The sequence below is a fragment of the Sturnira hondurensis genome, unplaced genomic scaffold, assembly GCF_014824575.4.
Source record: "Sturnira hondurensis isolate 20B ecotype Veracruz unplaced genomic scaffold, ASM1482457v3 Scaffold0004136, whole genome shotgun sequence".
NCBI lineage: Eukaryota > Metazoa > Chordata > Mammalia > Chiroptera > Phyllostomidae > Sturnira > Sturnira hondurensis.
The window spans coordinates 39,448,971-39,466,805 of NW_028076767.1; the positions used below are offsets into that span (position 1 = coordinate 39,448,971).

Below are 17,835 nucleotides of genomic sequence, written 5' to 3' on the forward strand. Positions count from 1 at the left end.
TAGGATCATAATAAAAAGGACTTCTGACAACCTGCCAAGAGTTTTGTGGCCTTGTAAACACAAAAGTGCTCTAATAAAATTTTATTAAGTGTTAAAAAGTCATAAAAAGTGAAATAACATAAACTACAAAATTTACTGTCCTCAGCAAATGCTGAAAATATCGTCCACAGTAAAATTAAATTAGCATGTAATAGACAGAGAAGCAGTGTGGAGTGGATTTAAAAGAGGATCCAGGGAAAAATGACACGGTAACCCAATCTGGGTCACGGGGATTTAATTCAGATTTTTCTCCCCAAATGGGAATAAACGTGCAGATTACAGACGAGAGCTCCGGGGTTACTGGAGTCTCACACATTGATTGTCAATACTTCGGAAGAAATAATATATTGCAGATTGGAACGAACTGGGGAGAGGCGCGAGCGCGGCGGGGAGCGGGCCGGAGAAGGGCGTCCACTAGGGTGCGCTGCGAGACCGGGAATCCCCGCCGGGCCGCCGCGCGGCCGCGCCGCCCGCCGCCGCGCGCTCTCGCCTTGCCCTTGCCCTCCTGAAAATCGTATTTACAATTCTGGGTTGGGTTTTTTTTTTTTCTGTCTTTCTTTTTCTTTTTTCCCCTCTCTCCTGTAACATTCTCTCCAAATCGGAAAATGAAGTGTAAGGCTTTGCTGGAGACGGCCCTCGGTCCCCAGTTTTGGAGACCGTGGGTGCTGGAATGGGGTGCGCTGCTCCGACGGAGCTACCCCCGGGGACAGGGTGTGGCCCCCAACGAGCTCCAGGGCACGGCCGCTCCGCCACCGGAGGCCCAGGAGCGTCGCAGGCCGGAGTCCGGCTCCTCCTGGGGCGCGGGTGCGCTCAGAGCGCTCGTGTTGCTCGCCTCGAAGCGGGTTCAAGTGCATCCCTTGAGTCGGAGCCCGCGGGGTTGGGAACGATAGAGGTCCCCCTGCTCAGACCCTTGTCGGTGGTTACAGGAGCCCGCGGCTCCCGGGACCCCGCTCGGCCGCCTTCCCGGCCGCGCTGAGCCGCCGGCCCCGGGCGTATACCCGGGCGCACAGGCGGACGGGCACCCGGTTAGCTCTCCTCCTCCGCCCCTGCCGGGACCCACAGCCGGGCAGCCCCCCAAGTCCAACGTGGAAGCTCCGCCTGGAAAAGAAGTTGGACTTCCTCTCCACGCTGCTCCGAGTGGAATCTGGAATCGGCAGGAAACTGTTCGACCACGCAGCCCACGCCTTTGCAGTCAGCTCCGGCTTTGCTGAAAAGAAGCCGCTCCCACCAAAGTCTTGCCTCCCCCTCCCCCCGAAAGCCCCGCACAGGTTTGTAAAGAGGGGTGCGAGATCTGAAAAGTATGACTTCTAGGGAGAAAGATGTCGGTGAGGGTACCTAATAAAAGATGGGGGCTTTCTAGCTGCAGATAATCAACGGGCCACGTCTTGTTTGCATTTCCAAAATGATGGAAACGCTGCCATCTGAGAACTCCATACTAGTGGTCAGTTGGAAGTTAGTGAAATAAGGAATAATTGAGCAGTGGCACAATGCGTGGCTCCATTTCTCCTTAGGGACGTCCAAGGTTTTTAGCTGTATTTAAGAATTAGCCACATTTTGCTAGAAAGTAAATATTTTTCAGTAAACCTGTTGCTAAAGTCAGGAAGAGGTCATTTAAAGTTATCGCATAAGATCCTCCAGTTTCCTAGAGAGGCTTGCACAGGTCACTGGCATGAGGATTCCTTATATTTTTAATTCTCCTACTGGCAAGAGCATTTGGTGTTTGTGCGGCAATGTAATGTTCGAGGCAAATAGACTGCCCAAGAATAATTCGCTAAGCAATGTTCACCTGACACTTCTAACCTAAATTAAATATAATTAATTTTTAGTGGGAATTATAGCCCCATGTTTTAGATTTTTTGTTATGTTATGTGAAAACAAAAGTGTTCTTTAACAATTTTTTGAAAAACCCTGTTTGTTGTCACTTGCAAAGTATTGAATTTGAAATAGCCTAGCCTGGAGCATTAAAGTTTTTTAAAAAGCTGAACAAGTCCATTTAAATGTGGCTTGACATTTCCTATCAAAGACTTTGAAAACTAATAAAAACAGAATTAAAAGGAATGGGTATAAAATTCCTTTTTAACGCAGTGTGCCTGCTGGGGGCAAGTCCAGACTGCCTGCCTGTCCTGCAGATGGCCGTGGTGAATGTGGTGGGCCGGGGTTGCTTTGAAAGTGACGCGGGCGCGCAAGTTTGTAAGACTGCGGAAGCAGATGAATTACTACATGAATTTCCTCAAAAGTTTTGTATTTAAAATTTTATGATAAACATTTCTCCACTGATTTACAAAGCTCAAGAGAAATCTTTATACTTGTATTATTCTGTTCTGTTTACATGTCAACTGAAGTGCGTCTGTCCTTCAGAAAAAAAATACTCGCCCAACTATTTTAAAATAACACCATGACTAGGATTTTTAACTCTCTTCAGGTAATTTCAAATTTTTTGAACAAGAGTAGTACAACCTTATTCAGGGAGTTTAGTGTAGGGAAGAGGATTTCCAAACCTATAAACGCAGTCTATATAACGTTGCAATATCAAAGGATTTTGTAAAGAAACTTAGGGATTAATACATTTTAAGTGAATATGAAATTGTGTTTTAAAGGGGTTCTCCCACACTGTTTTCTCCCTTAAACAGAATCAGAGACTATTTCCCATTCTATATAAATGCTAAAAAATTATTACCATAATAACTGTCTGTCAAGACAGTGGATACTTTTGAATGTGCTATAAAGAAAAAAGAACATTCTCCACCCTTTAAGTGTTTGAGGAGGCAAAGAGAAGTTTGTAAAAACCTTTTACTACTGAAATCTACAAGACCATTAAAATGTGTAAGTAATTTATTCTAAGTGACTGAAAAGTATTTTTTCCAACTGCTTTTCACACTTTGAAATTTTTATGTGTACTTTAATTAGTACCTTTCTTTTAAATGTTAAATGTTCCAAATATGTTGTTGTGTTAGCTGTATGAGAAAAGCATTATTGGAATTGGTCATGTTTTCTTCCTGCATAAACAGTTGAGAAATATTTTATTTTAATCTTTTATATTTACATGGGACAAATTTGAACATGAACCTTGTAAGAGTAAAAAAACAATCCGTTTTTCTCTCCCAAAACTTGACATTGATCCTCATCATATAGTTTTTGTGCACACAAACTGCTAGTGGAATCAATTTGGACATGACTGTTTAAGGGACATTTTAAGACAGTGAAAGTTTTACTTGGAAGAACGTGTATTGAAGTGTGAAACAGCTAATAGCCAAAATTAAATCAGAAGGTGTATTTGTAGCATTCACTGGTTTGAATGGTCATTTTAAAGGTGGTTTTTCACTAAAAAAGGATTTCCTAGTGCTCTCTGTATTTACGAATATCTAAATTATTCTACCCTGCGACTTAATAACCAGATACCAAATTTATGTATTTTTAAGGTGATTAAGAATAAGGATATGAAAAGCAGGTTGGCTTCATGAAAGAAGCCAGCATTTAAAATGGTATTTTAAAATACAAACTTCATTTCACTTTCTGACAGAAATCTTGTGGCCAGCTCATCAGTTTTCCAGATCAGTTTTAAAGCAGTATGTAAAAACTACCTTTTCCACATTAGAAGTTCATATTTAAGTTTCCTTAACTGCAAAATCGCTCTAAAACAGAGTGTTTTATGTTAAGAGCCATTTCATGTGTTGGTCCCATTGATTACATATGAATGTATAAAAATCTTGTTTAAAGACCAGTAAAAGTGAGGAAATTCCAAGTCAAGCTGGCTAATTCCATTCATAATTCATCCCGAGTGCCTGATTTGGGAAACTTGCAAACAGTTTATAGCTATTCATACAAAACAAGTTGACTAGCTTTGTGAGCAGGGCAGCGGAGTTAGTGCTGGCCTCCTTGGTCAGAGGGGCTTCAGTTGATAAAATTGTGGAATGTAGGTTCAGTTTTTTGGTTCCCCAGGAATTTTCCAATCTCAACCCTTTTTGGATTTTTTTTTTCTTTTTGAAAATGTTAACACGGAAGGACTTTTGTGTTCTAAGATGGGGTTGACTTTTCACACCCATTTCCTTCCCCTTACATATTTGTTCAGCAATTCTTTTGAATGCTGAGGACCTACAGTGAGAACATGGCAGACACCATATATCTGCCCCCTTCAGCCATTCCTGTCCCCAGCCCTCCTTTTATTCTGAGAGACTTGGGCATGAATTTAGTACTCACACTCCCGTGCTTTGAACTGCTGCAGTTACAGCCCAAGCACTTTTGAGGGCTGGCAAGAAATCCGTCTAGACTTTGCATTCTGAACTGGAAAAAGCAGTTGGGGAATTCTCTGCCGTGATACTGGGAAGCTTCCAGGCTGTCTTTCAAACCTGAAGCAATCCATCAGCTCATATTTCAAGGCTGCACTGTAGGTGGATGCCTTCCCCTAGTTTTGATGTTCAGGAGGACATTAAAATATTTTCATAGAGTTTTTTTACACACCTTAATTGCAATTTTAAACCAGGCTAATTATAGGGGTGAAAACTGGCCCGAGAGGCCAGTGCATAGTAAGGCTGTGCATAGTAACTTCAATCTGTGTGAACTCCAGTGACTTTTCAAAGTAAGATCTTGAAAAGGTGGGTTTCTGGTGGAAAAGTCTGCCATCTACTTAGAGTAGGAATCTTTAGGACCAGTTAATATCCACAAAACACGGTTCATTAAACTGGAACAAACATAACGCTGAATTCCTGGCTCCCCGTTTTCCTGAATGTAGGTCATTTTGTGTCCATACAATTTAACGTTTGAAGGGATTTCCTGTCTTTGAAGTCCAGCAGTTTGTCACCTGTTTGGATAGCCTCCTTAAAAGTTGGGGCTCTGTTCCTACTTTGAAAGACTTAGTGACTCCATGTTTCCTGGCTCAAGTTTCCCAGCTCACTGAAGGCTGAGGTACCTGCAGCTGTGGGACTTGCCTTACAAGTCAGCGCCTGCAGATCCCGTACTCCAGGCTTCGTTCCTCTAGGTCAGAGCCTCCAAGAAGAGCCTGGAGCCGTACACTCACCTAGGGGAAGCCACAAGGAGGTAAGTTTTCATGAGGAGGAGCCATATATCAACATTCATAGCTTTTGAGAACCAGAGTAACTAGTGCATGCTCATGCAAAACACAACCGTTGAGGCCAGACGCGCCCTGGTGGTTGAGACCCATGGAGGTGATGAGCCACATTTCAATGTGCTTTTCAAACCTGTTTAATTTTTACTTAAGAGGGCGTCCTATTTCATCACTTTTTATGACATGGATCCTACAGTTAAGTATTGCTAGTGAAAACTTGCCTATTTCTAGGGAAATGTCATTTGCAAATGAACAGTATGTTAGGTCACAACTGTGAATTATTTCTGGGAACTGTAGTGTGTTTATTTTTACCAAATAATGCAACATGTGCCAAACCTCTTTGTCAACACTAACACATCCTGCAAATTAAAGCTACTTGCATTTTAGCCTTTAGCCCATCCACCAACTGATCACTGCAAAGACGCTTCTCTTTCAAAGAGGTTTACTAATAGTCTGAAAGCCTCGGCACAAATTAGGCATCTTCACGGTACTCCTCCCTAAGACCGTTTTTCATCTTAGTATTAAGGAAACATTTAGAAGTTTATGAGTTTGGGAGGGCCCTCTTCAGAGAACTAGACTCATGTGTTCATGAGATTAAAATATTCTGATACATGATGGGGAGGAAATGAAAATAGATTTCAACACAGGTTTGGTTTGAGGTCACGATCAAATAAGATCATGATCAAATAGAAAAGAAAGTAGACAGAAATCGCGCATGCCAAAGGAAGGGGTATGGAGCTAAATTCTGCACGTGATTCTTTTATAATGAATTGGAATGCAATTTGGATGACTTGGCATTTTCTTTTTGTGGATATTAATCACTTTGATCCATCCAATTTATCTAGAAGAAATTGTAGCCACTGTGGCTGAGTCTGCCCTCCTGGGTTGCTTTCTTGCTAGTAGCATGGAAATCATCGAGGGAAAAAAACCATATCACCTTCAAAGCTTCCACCTGAAGGGCACACCTCCCGTGTTTTGCTCACAAAGCAAGTGGCACTGTCCAGCCGAGGAGAGAGACCCAGATACAGGCACTTATCTCAGGTGCTCGGTGATCTCCCCGGTCCCTGACCTTGGCAGTTCTGAGCCAAGTATGTGAAAGCATAAGAACAGATGCTATAGTTACCAAGTGAAAATTCTATCCCTGGTCACACTCTCCTGCACCTTTCACACTGGGAAAATGTTCCAATATTTCCTTGATTACATCACAGAAGAGATGAGAACAAGACAGTTGGAAACAGTACCGAACAGCTGAGCATCTCCGCAAACTCGGAGCACTTAAAAGTGCTTTGAAGTCACGCAGCTGCTCTGTTCTTTTCAAATTGTCTTCAGTGAAACCCCCCAAACCCCATATCTACCTTTAAACCATCAGGAGTATTTTAATTGGGTAATAACCATTCATATTTTCCTTCTGATAAAAGGAATTAAGAATTAAATTTTATGATGATTATAAACTATTACTGGCTCAAGAGACAAGAACAATTATGAAAATATGTCCTACATATTTGGCATGAGTATGAATTTATACTTCTAAAGCATTCATCTTAAATATTCAAGCAACTTATTAAAGTTTATAAAATAACATTCACATAATGATAACAAGGCAACTTATAATAATGGTTGATATATCATCAATATTGCGGCAGGCTCCATGCCCAACCGTGATGCTGACTTGGTCTTTGCCTGCTGGGTTTATGATAAAAATAGACACACTATTGAAAAAGATGAAAGATGGTAACAGATTTTAGGAATCTGAGCATCTTAGATCTTCTTTGGCCACTGATTGTTTTAAAAATGCTTTTAACATATATCACATCTCTCTTCTCCCTCCTTCTCCTGTTTCTTCCTCTTGTGTTTTTTCCCTTCCTCCTCCAATGACAGTTATACATTAGGAGAAAGAAAAGTTACATTTGAAAAATATGAACACTGGACTTTGCTAAATATTGGGAGTAGATCTGATGAGAATGAAACTGTAATAACTAGCACCTGTTTGATGCCACGTCAGGCTACGTGGACATCGAATGCTCACCGGAGGCAACGCACTCTGCTGGGGCCAGCGTCGGCCGGTCCGGGGTGCGGTCCTCTGAGAGCAAGAGCGCACAATAGCTTTGAGTCAGTGCTTCCTGCTAGCCCCGATAACCAGTTAACTCTCACAGTAAACTTTTTGAATGAATTGAAGGCAACTAGGGAAATTGCCCAATTTCCACAGTGTGGGTAAAACCAAGTATGTTAAATGGAGGGGCCGCTTGTATTTTTTTTTTCAAGCCCAGCCCTGTGGAGTCCTAGTAGTTGTCACTCAAACATCTACTGTATGTCCGGAATTAGGCCCCTTAGAGTTTACCCGACTGGCAGTAGTTTGTTCCACTTAAGTACTGATTCTTTTTAGCTTGACTCAACCTCTGTTATGATTACATGGAAACCCCCAAATTTAACCTCTACCCTTGGGCCTGGGTTTTTGTCCCCACTTCACTGTGTGACCTCTGGCAAGTCACTTCACTGGTCCGACTTTTGGTTTCCTCACTTACAAAACTGAGGCAGCCATGCCTCTTCGTAGCCTTAGAGTGAATATTCATAAGGCATCATCAGGAGCACAGTTGGCTGCCAGTACGTCCCTGTGACTGGAGTTGCACGGAAAAAACTAGATTGAATCTTTGATCTCACGCTTGTTCAGTACCTGAAATTTTAAAGATCTTTCAAGAAGATAAAGAGAGCATCTAAATGCACAGTGTACATACTAGCATCTCATTTACACTAAAAAAGACAGTCCTGAACTCAAACTTGAGATTTCAATGTTAGCCAACCTTCCCTCCTCCCATAGTGGTCTGAGGGGAACTATTTTTGTACAGCACAAAAGGACTTAATTCTTTTCATTCCAGGTGATGACCTTTATGGACAAGGCAGGTTAAAAAAAGACCCCAAAAGCCTTGAAATACACATTTTTTAGAGAAAAGAAATGAAGAGGAAAGGATTTGCTGATACATTTCGTGGAGGCTATGAGTAACATAAGAATGGCAAAGCATATGGAACTTTTAAATCTGTATTTTTTAAAAATTTGGGAAGTAGCTTTTATATGCCAAGATTCATTCCATGATTAGTTTCACAAACTCTTGAATATAAGGACCGAGAACAGAAATGCTGGCACCCCTCTAACCAGAGCTGTGTGATTGGTGTCCCCATCACATTGTAGCTGATAAACAAAATAACCTCGGGCTCAGTGCCGCACGGCACAGGCGACAGAGAGCCCGTGATAACTTTTATGTCTGAGTGGATTGTAACAGCCTGACAAACTGCTTGATGGAAACCAGCAGCAGAAGCCCATTCGTTGTTGTTTTTCCCAATAAGGCCTCAGTAAAACATCATCTTTCTTACTCACTTCACAAAAAATAGTTTACTGCAATGTACTGAGGTTCTTGAACTGGAGTCAAGAGATACGACCCTATTTTATGTTGAGCCATTCAGGGGTCCTTGAGAACTGATGAAAAAGCACTGGGAAAATACATGAATGAAGTAATCATTATTGAAACTGTTCATATTGTTCTCCATAACGACCGCAGAAAGAGATGCTAATGACATCTTCCTCTAGAAATAGAGCTGTTTCTGTGGATCTTACTTAGATGTCAATACTGACCATACTGAGGCTTGGAGTTGTTCATACAGTTGGCCAAACTTCACTGAATTTTAGTTTTCAGGTTCTACTACATATTCTTGTGGCAATTGCCTAATTTGGGGCTTTATTGGAAATTTGCCTTTAAATTTTGGGTGTTCTGTCTTTGTTCTTCATAAGTGCTCAGCCATTTTACAGGGATTTTCCTTTTTTTCTTTTCACTTTTTGCTTGAGTTTACTCTAATTATAGCCAGATAATAATTCTAAAGTTTAGTTCTTCCACGTGGCTTTCCCTGCTGACCTGCATACGCCTAGATGTCCTCATATATAAAGTAAGACTCTGTAAAGACTCCTTTGAAGATTGCCAAGTATCATTGTAGTATATTCGATAATCGGAACCTAAATCGGTCGGTCCATTCCAGAAGACCCTGATACATTCTGATCCCTTTTCTAGGTAGGTAGGGAGAGGGTAGGGGGGACATGGGGTCCTTGTTTGCTATAAGAGGACATTCTGCTCGGGTAGCAAGGTGTCCGTTTATTCAAGAAAGCAGGCCGTTAATTGTGTGCCGTGCACCTTAGTGCTGTAGGAGATCAAAGGAAGGGATCGGCGGACAGAAGGAGCTGCTGAGGAGGTTCCCAGAACGGGTGGGCTGCAGCCACACTGAGGAAGGGCGGGTGGCTTGGGGAGGATGAAAAGAACATTTCCCGTAAGGGCAACGTCCTGGGTGAAAAGGCCAAGGCAGGAATGAGTTCGGTCTGTCCCTAGTACTAGGCGGATCCAAGAAATAGTGTCATTTGTACCCTCTGTGATGACTTGTTTTTTGTTTGTTCGGAGTCAGCCAGATCTCACAGGGATGGATTTGACGCTCTGTGCACATGGAGGTTTACTTCACTTTCCCTTTTCACCTTGCTCCCCTCAAATCCGATTCGAATGCTGTTTGAGATCATTTTGTTTTTCCCGGCCAGGCCCCCCATTGCTGAATCTCCTGTAGATCACGTGCGAGATCTACTACGCGCCTCATGGCACCTCTGTACTCTTCTCACTTTTCACAACCCAGCTTCATCCACCTGGAACTCGCCATGTCCCGTCTTGTCTGCGGCCCATCACATATGTTCAGGACTCAGCCGAGACATCACTTCCCAGGGAGACCAGGTTGGGTTCCTCTGCCATTTGCTCTCACAACTCCCTGCAATAAGCATATTTTGTTTTAATTCCATATTTCATACCTGTCTTTCCCAGGAGACTATATATAAACTTCTTGCAATGAGAAACCATTGGCTTGGTCATGAGTGGCCAGCATAAAACCTGGCCCTATTCATTCATTCAAAAATTCCTATTAAACACCACGTGCCAGGCCCTATTGAAACAGGAAGCAAAACAAAAACTCTCTGTCCTTACATTCTGCTTGGAGAGGCAAACACTAAAAGTAGCTGAAAATAAAACATAGTATGTGTATATTTATGGTCTACCAGTAAATGCTTAGGAGAAAAATAAAGGCTGAACGGAAGACAGAAAGTGCTGGGTACAGGGAGGGGGGGCGTGGACTTTAGATAGGACAGGAGGGGAGGCCTCGGTAAGGGGAACCTTTGAGCAAAACCCGGAGGAAGTGCCCAGATGGGCTGTGCAGATCCTGGGGAGGAGCAGGCGGACTGAGGAACGGGCAGGTGCGCAGGCCCAGACTGGTGTGTCCCTGGGGCACGCAGAGGTCAGTGGGCTGGAGCCGGCGCATGAGGAGGGCAGTGAGGGAGGAGCAGCAGTCATGCACGTGAATAAGCCGGTGTAGGCCTGCCGTTTATTAGTATTTAATGTGTGCACTTTGGATTGGGAGACCTAAAGGAAGTAGGCTGTGTCGTTTTCTGCTTTTAAAGTTACTTTAAATGACAATTTTAATTATTTAAAACAATGCTAGTAATTCAACATATGGAACAAAGTTCAATATCCTAAGCTTGTTGACTAAAAGGATACCAGTGCAATCAAACACCCCCAGGGGTCTTGTGCAAAATGCAGAGTCACATGTGACATGATGAACGTGTGACCCCAGTTCACGCCTTTGCTGGAGAGTCCTGGGTGGAGGTGAAAGATGCGAGAGTCGGCAACCTCAGTTAACGAAGAGTTTTGCTTTAATGCCCCCTTCATAAGAAAGGCAGGGCAGTGCACGATCATCTAACAATAACAGCAGAGAAAATAGTTGTGGTTTGGTCGTTGTTCTGATTCAGTCCTTCAGGGCCCTTATTCTTTGGCTGCTGTGGTAAAATTAGCATTTCAAGTAACTGTTTCACCAGGTAGCACTCAGCACTGTCATTCATGAAGTACACAGTTACCCCACGCGCAGCGAAAAGAGTTTCGGACATACCAGGAAGAGAGGGCAAACAGGAGGAATCCCTTTTTTGAAAGGCCTCCCCGCAGCTGCAGACCCACACAGGCCGCCGTGCACAGGACATCTGGCCCAGGCCGACGGTGCGGAATGTCACTCAGCACAACTGGCGGGCTCCCCTCACCCTGCGCTTCGTCAGCACAGCACACACCGGCTTTCCTTCTCTCAACACTTGGCTGCCAGCTGTCCACTCCATGAACAGAACCTCCTAAGAAAAAGGTACACAGGAAGTAAGGGCTGGATCCATACCACATCTTTTTTCAAAATTGCCAAACCCCGGTCACGAGAACAGCTTTTCAAGACTTGGGCTTAGTTTCGGCTCCACATAACAAAGAAAAACTGTCTTCATAGTGTTTGTCCAGCGTGTAGGCCACCCAGCGGTTCTCTAGCTGCCACAGCATGTGACGCGCCCCAGGGAGTGTACGTTCACTGGGGAGATAGACATCCCCGCACAGAGCTGTTGCCGAACGGGAACTTCATAGCAGGAGGGGCCGGGGGAAAAGGCAGAACATCTCTGAGGAAGATACTGATGCCTCTGTTCCGCCGGAGGCTCAAAGCACAGGTTGTGAGGTGCTGAGTCCCTCTTGACAATAGTGTGGTGTCCTTGGCGTGTGATTGGGGTTTGGGGCCGGCCTCGCTTTCCTCTGATGTCCACCTTTGTCACTGTGAAGGTACTCGGGCCTCATTTTAGTCTCAAATCCTGTGGTACTTAGGGCTACAAGATCAAAGTCCAGCGCAGGCCTTTGGGCCGGTGCCAGCAAAGTTCAGATGGTGCTTCAAACGGGGTCTCGAGTGCTTCTCAGCCATGGATAAGGGCTGCCCAGGTTTGATCTTGAACTACAGCCATTTGGGAAGTCTGAGGTCCCTTGCTGATAAGCTCTGCTTGGCAGAGTTCTGCTTTCATTGACGTGCCCCTTGGGTTGGTTCATTTTCCCATGTCTCAGCACCTCTGGGTGTAACCTTATCTTTCCACTTCATGCGCATGATGGATCCGAAACTGCACAGGTGACGTTTGTCTTTGGCTTGACAGCTGGATTACTTCCAGAATTCACAACCACAGAAGAAAAGTCCCAAATCCCAGCTCTTCTTATCATTTGACATTTATGGAACAGCCATAGTGTGTGAGATGCTAATAGTGTTAGACACGGTTCCAGTAAAATGAACTTACTGCTTGAAAGTGTGCTCATCTATGAAGTGTGTTACAAGCAATGGAAATAAATAAATGACCCATGGTACTTGGAGGTGACAGTGAGGTGTCCCTCAGAAACTTGGAAAACGGGCAAGTGATTGACCTCTACACAATAAGCTAGGTAAATAAGTGCACCTTTGAAGGAGACAGCATGTTTCATTACCCTTTAGGAAAAGCGGTTCCAGAGGACAGCATCCTTGGGAGACAGGGCCTGCAAGGTGCTTCTCCAGTCGCTCTGGGGCCGTCTGATGGCCACCGTGTCTGCTGCACTTTTCACATTTGCATTTCTCTTAAACATTTTGTTGTTGTTGTTTAGTCCTAACCCAAGGATATGTTTATTATTTGGTGGGCGCGGGGGAGAGAGAGACATCAGTTCATTGCCTCCTGTACACTCCCTGACTGGGAATCAAACCTGCAACCTAGGTATGTGCCCTGGCCAGGGATCTAATCTGCCACCTTTGGGTGCACAAGATGACGCTCCAAACAATTGAGCCACTCGGCCAGGGCACACATTTTGTTTTTTACAATAGGAAACTTCATCACCCACCCCAGAGTCATACTCATTAGCATCCCGAGGAACTGATTTGCAAAACATACCTGCTCTGGGAACACATCATGGCCCACACTAAAGAAAGGATATGCCTGCAGATGAGGTGTACCAGGATCAAAATAGGCGATCAGAGAGGCAGAGCGGGGCAATTTGTCTGGAACTGCCCGTGTAGAGAGGTGGTGATGGAGGCCAGGAGGGGAATCATTCCCGTCATCAGGGGTGTGTGTGTGTGTGTGTGTGTGTGACACGAAGTGCTGCCTGGCCTTACCATGGTCTGCGTGGAACACTCTCAGTACCTTCCACTCTCCCCTTGTAGGTTACTGAGCAATGGCAGAGCTTCGCAGATACCATGATACCGAGAAAGTATTCTGTGCTCAGGAAAGGGGTATCCTCCACTGTGGATAGTCAGCGTTCTCATTTATGCATCTGTTTCTTCTGCGTTACCTAGAGTCTGACCGTCTCTGAATGTCCTTGGAAGACTTCAGTCCAAATAATAGCTTTGCCACTCTTATTTCTTCATCTGTGTAATTGGGCTCACTAAAACACCGTGGGATTCCTGCAAGTATTAAACAAGATACCATATGCTCCATGCTTATAAAATCATAAGCATTCCACAAGTGTATTTAATATTAAATTTTGTTTCTATTATGATTCCTTATTTCAGAGATCAATAGACATCAACACAGTTTTACAACGTGCTAAAGCTCTTTGAACGTGTTCCATGAAATGCCGTTGTGAACGAAATGCACGCCACTCTCTTTCATTGACTGCTGCAAAGTCCCAGCCAAGCACAGAGCCATCCCAAGTGGTGCGCATCTTGCAAAACCCAGTCCTAGGGGATGTAAATATAGTCCCTTCTTGGAGAATTTTACTCCATGGTTTGGGTCCATGATGTCAACATAACTACCAGCCAGTGAAAGCCACAATTAATTTTATTTTTCTGAGAGGTGATTTTTACATTTTTGGAAGGAAAGAGAAAGTCTGAAAAGCATCAAAGAAGCCTCACAGAGTAGGGGGAAATCATGGACCTGAAGTTGGTAAACTGAAGTCTAATTAAATATTCAGGGTTCTAATTTCCGTCTATCTATGAGTGATATCACACATCTAAGTCACAGCTTCCCCTATTTTATGGTATAACTGACATATAACTATATTAATTTCAGATGTACATGTTTTGATACATGTATATATTTTGGAAGGATCACCACAATAGCTCTAGTTAACATTTATCACCACACAGTTATAATTTCTTTCTTCTGATGAGATCTACCCTCTTAGCACTGTTCAAATATCCACCACAGTATTGTTGACTATGGCCAGCATGCTGTGCATTACATCCCCACGGCTGATTCTGTATCTGGAAATTACCTTTCGACCCCCTTCACCCATTTCATGCACCACCTACCCCCTAGAGCTTCCTTTTCTTGTAAGTGGGTTTACTTTCTCTACCGTATGTGAGATTGTTAAGGCAGAATGAGAGAGAGATGAAAAAGCAAAATAATGTCTATGCACATGCAAGATTTCTATCTTTCCCGGACTAAGCTCCTAAAGGACAAGACCTTGCCTCTCGGTACCCAGAGCGCCTGTCATATGGTGGGCAGGCTTATACTGGAAGAATGGACATGCCAGCTAACAACTCTTTGGCCCTGAGAAACAGTTGCCATTGGAGATCTTAGTAGACCCGGTGCAGAAACTGTGTCCTGAAGGGGAACGCTGATGTGGAGCATACAGGTGAAAAGTGTTGAGCAATGGCCTCAGAGGCTATCGCTGAATTCCCTCAGGAAAGGGAATTCAGACTGGGTAAGGGAATGGCCCAAAGCAGCAGTCCCCAACCTTTCTGGCACCAGGGACCAGTTTCGTGGAAGAGGATTTTTCTGCAGATGGCAGGGGGTGGAGTTAGGGGAAGAGGGGTACAGGGAACATGGTTTGGGGATGATTCAAGTGCATTCCATTCAAGCTCAACTCCTGCTGGGTGACGCGGTTCCTAACAGGCCTGGGCTGGTACCGATCCGTGGGCTGGAAGTTGGGGACCCCTGGCTTAAAGGATTCCTGGCCAGGTCTTTACTGGGACAGAAACTGGTGGGGAAAGGTCCCAGCTCTGTCATGCTGTGCATACCCGTCTGAGTGAAGCAGGGAAGTCAGGTGACATCGGTTAGGGTGTTCTGCCGAGTGTGGCTGAGTGTGATGGATGGCTTGGTGTGCTGTTTATCTAGTGCAGGTTGGTATTTCACCTCTGTTTTCATTAGACCGGGGCTAAGGTAATAAGTCTTTCCTCTGGCTGGAAAATCTGTCTTCGGCCATTTGTTGATCTTCTTGAACAGGCACTTCAGGAGCTCAGAAGTCACCCTAAAGGAGATCTTGAGTGAAAACTTAAATAATGCCGGCCGGCATCCACCGAGCTCTCAGGCAGCACGGGCCGCCACTGGCCTTGCTGTGGTTGTCAGGTGCACAGTCACATTCACCCAAAGAGAGCTGGCCTCAGGAGTGGTGCCAGGTAACCACACCTGCAGGAGGCCGAGCAGACATGGCACTTCATTTCTTTGGAGAGATTCAAGGTTATATGTAAACCCAATGAAGGCAGTGCCGTCTTCAGGCTGTCGCCATGAAGCAAGTGTTGCAATGGGACACTGGAAGTGGCCCAGACTGGGCCTCAGAAATCTCCTCCATGAATCTCTCTCCAGGCAGATCTCCAAATATCGCCAAGCCTCACTTTCTTCATCTCTGAAACGCACATAATGTTAGTGCATGCAGTGGTTTTAACTGAAAGCACTTATGTCAAGCATGCATAACGTAGGCTTCAGTTTTTCTCCAAGGCTGGGAGGAACAAGTGAAAACGATGACGGGCCTGTGGCATTAACAAACTGTGGCCCTGCAGCTCAGCCCTGTGCCCAGCCTCTGCCCAGCAGCACACAAGGAGCACAGAGGCAGGTGTTGGTTCATTAAGTGTTTGTCAAAGAAGCAACGTCCCCGCAGCTGACAACAGTCAGGAACTGGCAGGGCCGATTCGTCTCTGGTTTTTGTTTGCTCATTTTTTTATGAGCTGATGAGCAGGTGATAGGACTTCTGTTCTCAGAGCCCATGCAGTTGCTCCATCTGGAGGGGACCTGCTGAAACTTTTATTCGCTCTAAAGGGTGTAGCTGGGCTGCTGGGAGAGAGAGCCAGAATGCTCGATTGCTGGTCCCACCTCTCGGGTCCTCCACTCAGTGTGAGGGTCCCTTCCATCCTGCCAACCTGTGGGGTCATCCCACCCATCCCGTCTGTACCACAGGCCACTTGCCATGAAAAATGGTTCTTGCTCAATATAATTAGGGTTAACACACTACCTGATTTGTTCTTAACAGTCTGTTCTATGCTTTTTGAGCCAGAATAAATATTATAACACTCCCATTAACTCTCAAAGTGTTTGAGCAATAAATTATATGATACCCGAATACAATAGGTTAGTTTTTCTGTGGGCACCTTCTCACGCCCAATGAATGCCTTATGTCTGTTGGTAACATCCCTTCTGCCATCAGCTTAGTTGGTTTACCATATACAAAGACACGTAAGTGGTTACTGTGTAATTTCCGCATGGCAGTCCGTGTTCAGTAACATCGTTTCCAGGGCGCTCTGACTGGAGTGGGGAGTCCCTACGTCGAACTGCGGTAAACAGAATGTGATGATTCTAGTGAGGAAAGGTTTCCCCCACAGTCCTGTGAAGTAACCTAACTTTTGGGAGGTAACAATCATGTGTAAAAGCTACTCTTTCCAATAGTTCTGAAATAACAATGTCAACTAATGAATTATTTTTATTCACCCATTGTTCAATTAAACAGTTATTCCATAAACATTTCTGTTATGTTTCTGGACACTGAACTAAGTATTAGAAATATAAAAATGAAGGACAATCTCTGACCTTAAGGAATTCATAGAAATGGGGTAAAGAGTCAAGCCAGTGACGACAGTCTGGCTAATGGTGACACAGAACAGGAGCACCTACCTCATCTTCGGGCCACTAGAGAGTACGGAGGGAGGGAGGGCTTCTAAGAGGTGGTGATGTGGAATGAGTGTTGAAAGATAAGTAGGAGTTAGCCCAGCGCCAGGTTGGAGGGGGAGATGGTATAAAAAGGATTTCCTTTCGGATAGGTTCTAATATTAGGAAACAAAAGGATCTTGACAAATCAAAACTCAGGAAACATTCTTTTGCTTGAACATCGATGTCCTGCTGATTCTAAAGGAAGCCGTCGCTAAATGCAGGGGCTTTTGGTGGTCTGGGGGACTCAGGGGCCGAATCAGCTTTCATAGTTAGGAGACTCTGAAAGAGCTAGGATTCTGTAAAACCATTTTAAAATATGAATTTGTGATCCACATATGGAATTTTAAATGTTCTAGTAACCACATTATGAAAGTAAATACAGGTGAAATTAAATGTTAATAATACGTTGTGTCTAATCCAGTACATCCAGAATATTATCATTTCAACATGCAATCATCATAAAAAATGAGATGTTTTGAAATCTTGTTTTCACATTAAGATTTCAAAATCCAGCACGTGTTTTACACTTAAAACACATTTCATTCCCTACCAGCCACGTGCAGCCCGTGGCTCCCGCATGGAACATGTGGTTTTATAACATCAAATCTCACTGTGGTCACAAATGAAAATGAACTCAAAGTGCCCTGGCTGGGCTTATGCAGGACTATTAATTCCATCACTTATATAAATAGCATAGACTTCTTTAAGAAGTCAGAAACAAAAATTCTTCCGAACTCTATGTTATGTCCTAAGTATTTCTCTTAAACTGACAGCCGACAGTGTAGAATGATAGACCTGAACCTCACAATCCAACTACGATGGAATCTTCAAAGTACAACTGTTACAATTGTGAATGCAGCCAGAGCCTTTGGAGCCTCACGGTTGCTTATAGATTTCACCACCACAAGGACCGGTTTGTGATTGTGAATCTGTGATACCATTCCGAACCAACTAGTCTGTTATGAAACACGTGGTCAGGGCAAACCTTCACACATAACGTCAC

The 17,835-nt window shown here is 44.1% G+C and overlaps 1 long non-coding RNA gene across 3 annotated transcripts; it reads left to right on the forward strand.

Moving 5' to 3' along the window:
* The first annotated feature begins 492 nt into the window (after nt 1-492).
* On the forward strand, nt 493-16,666 carry LOC118985667 (uncharacterized). Of its 3 annotated transcripts, none has more exons than XR_005066167.1 (4): nt 493-1,307; nt 4,822-5,073; nt 14,395-14,547; nt 15,138-16,666. It is a non-coding gene; the product is annotated as an uncharacterized LOC118985667 (long non-coding RNA). The 3 variants fall into 3 exon arrangements; XR_005066168.1 differs by having other exon boundaries at nt 4,827-5,073; XR_005066166.1 differs by lacking the exon at nt 493-1,307 and having other exon boundaries at nt 3,032-5,073; nt 15,138-16,665.
* Nucleotides 16,667-17,835: the final 1,169 nt, after the last annotated feature.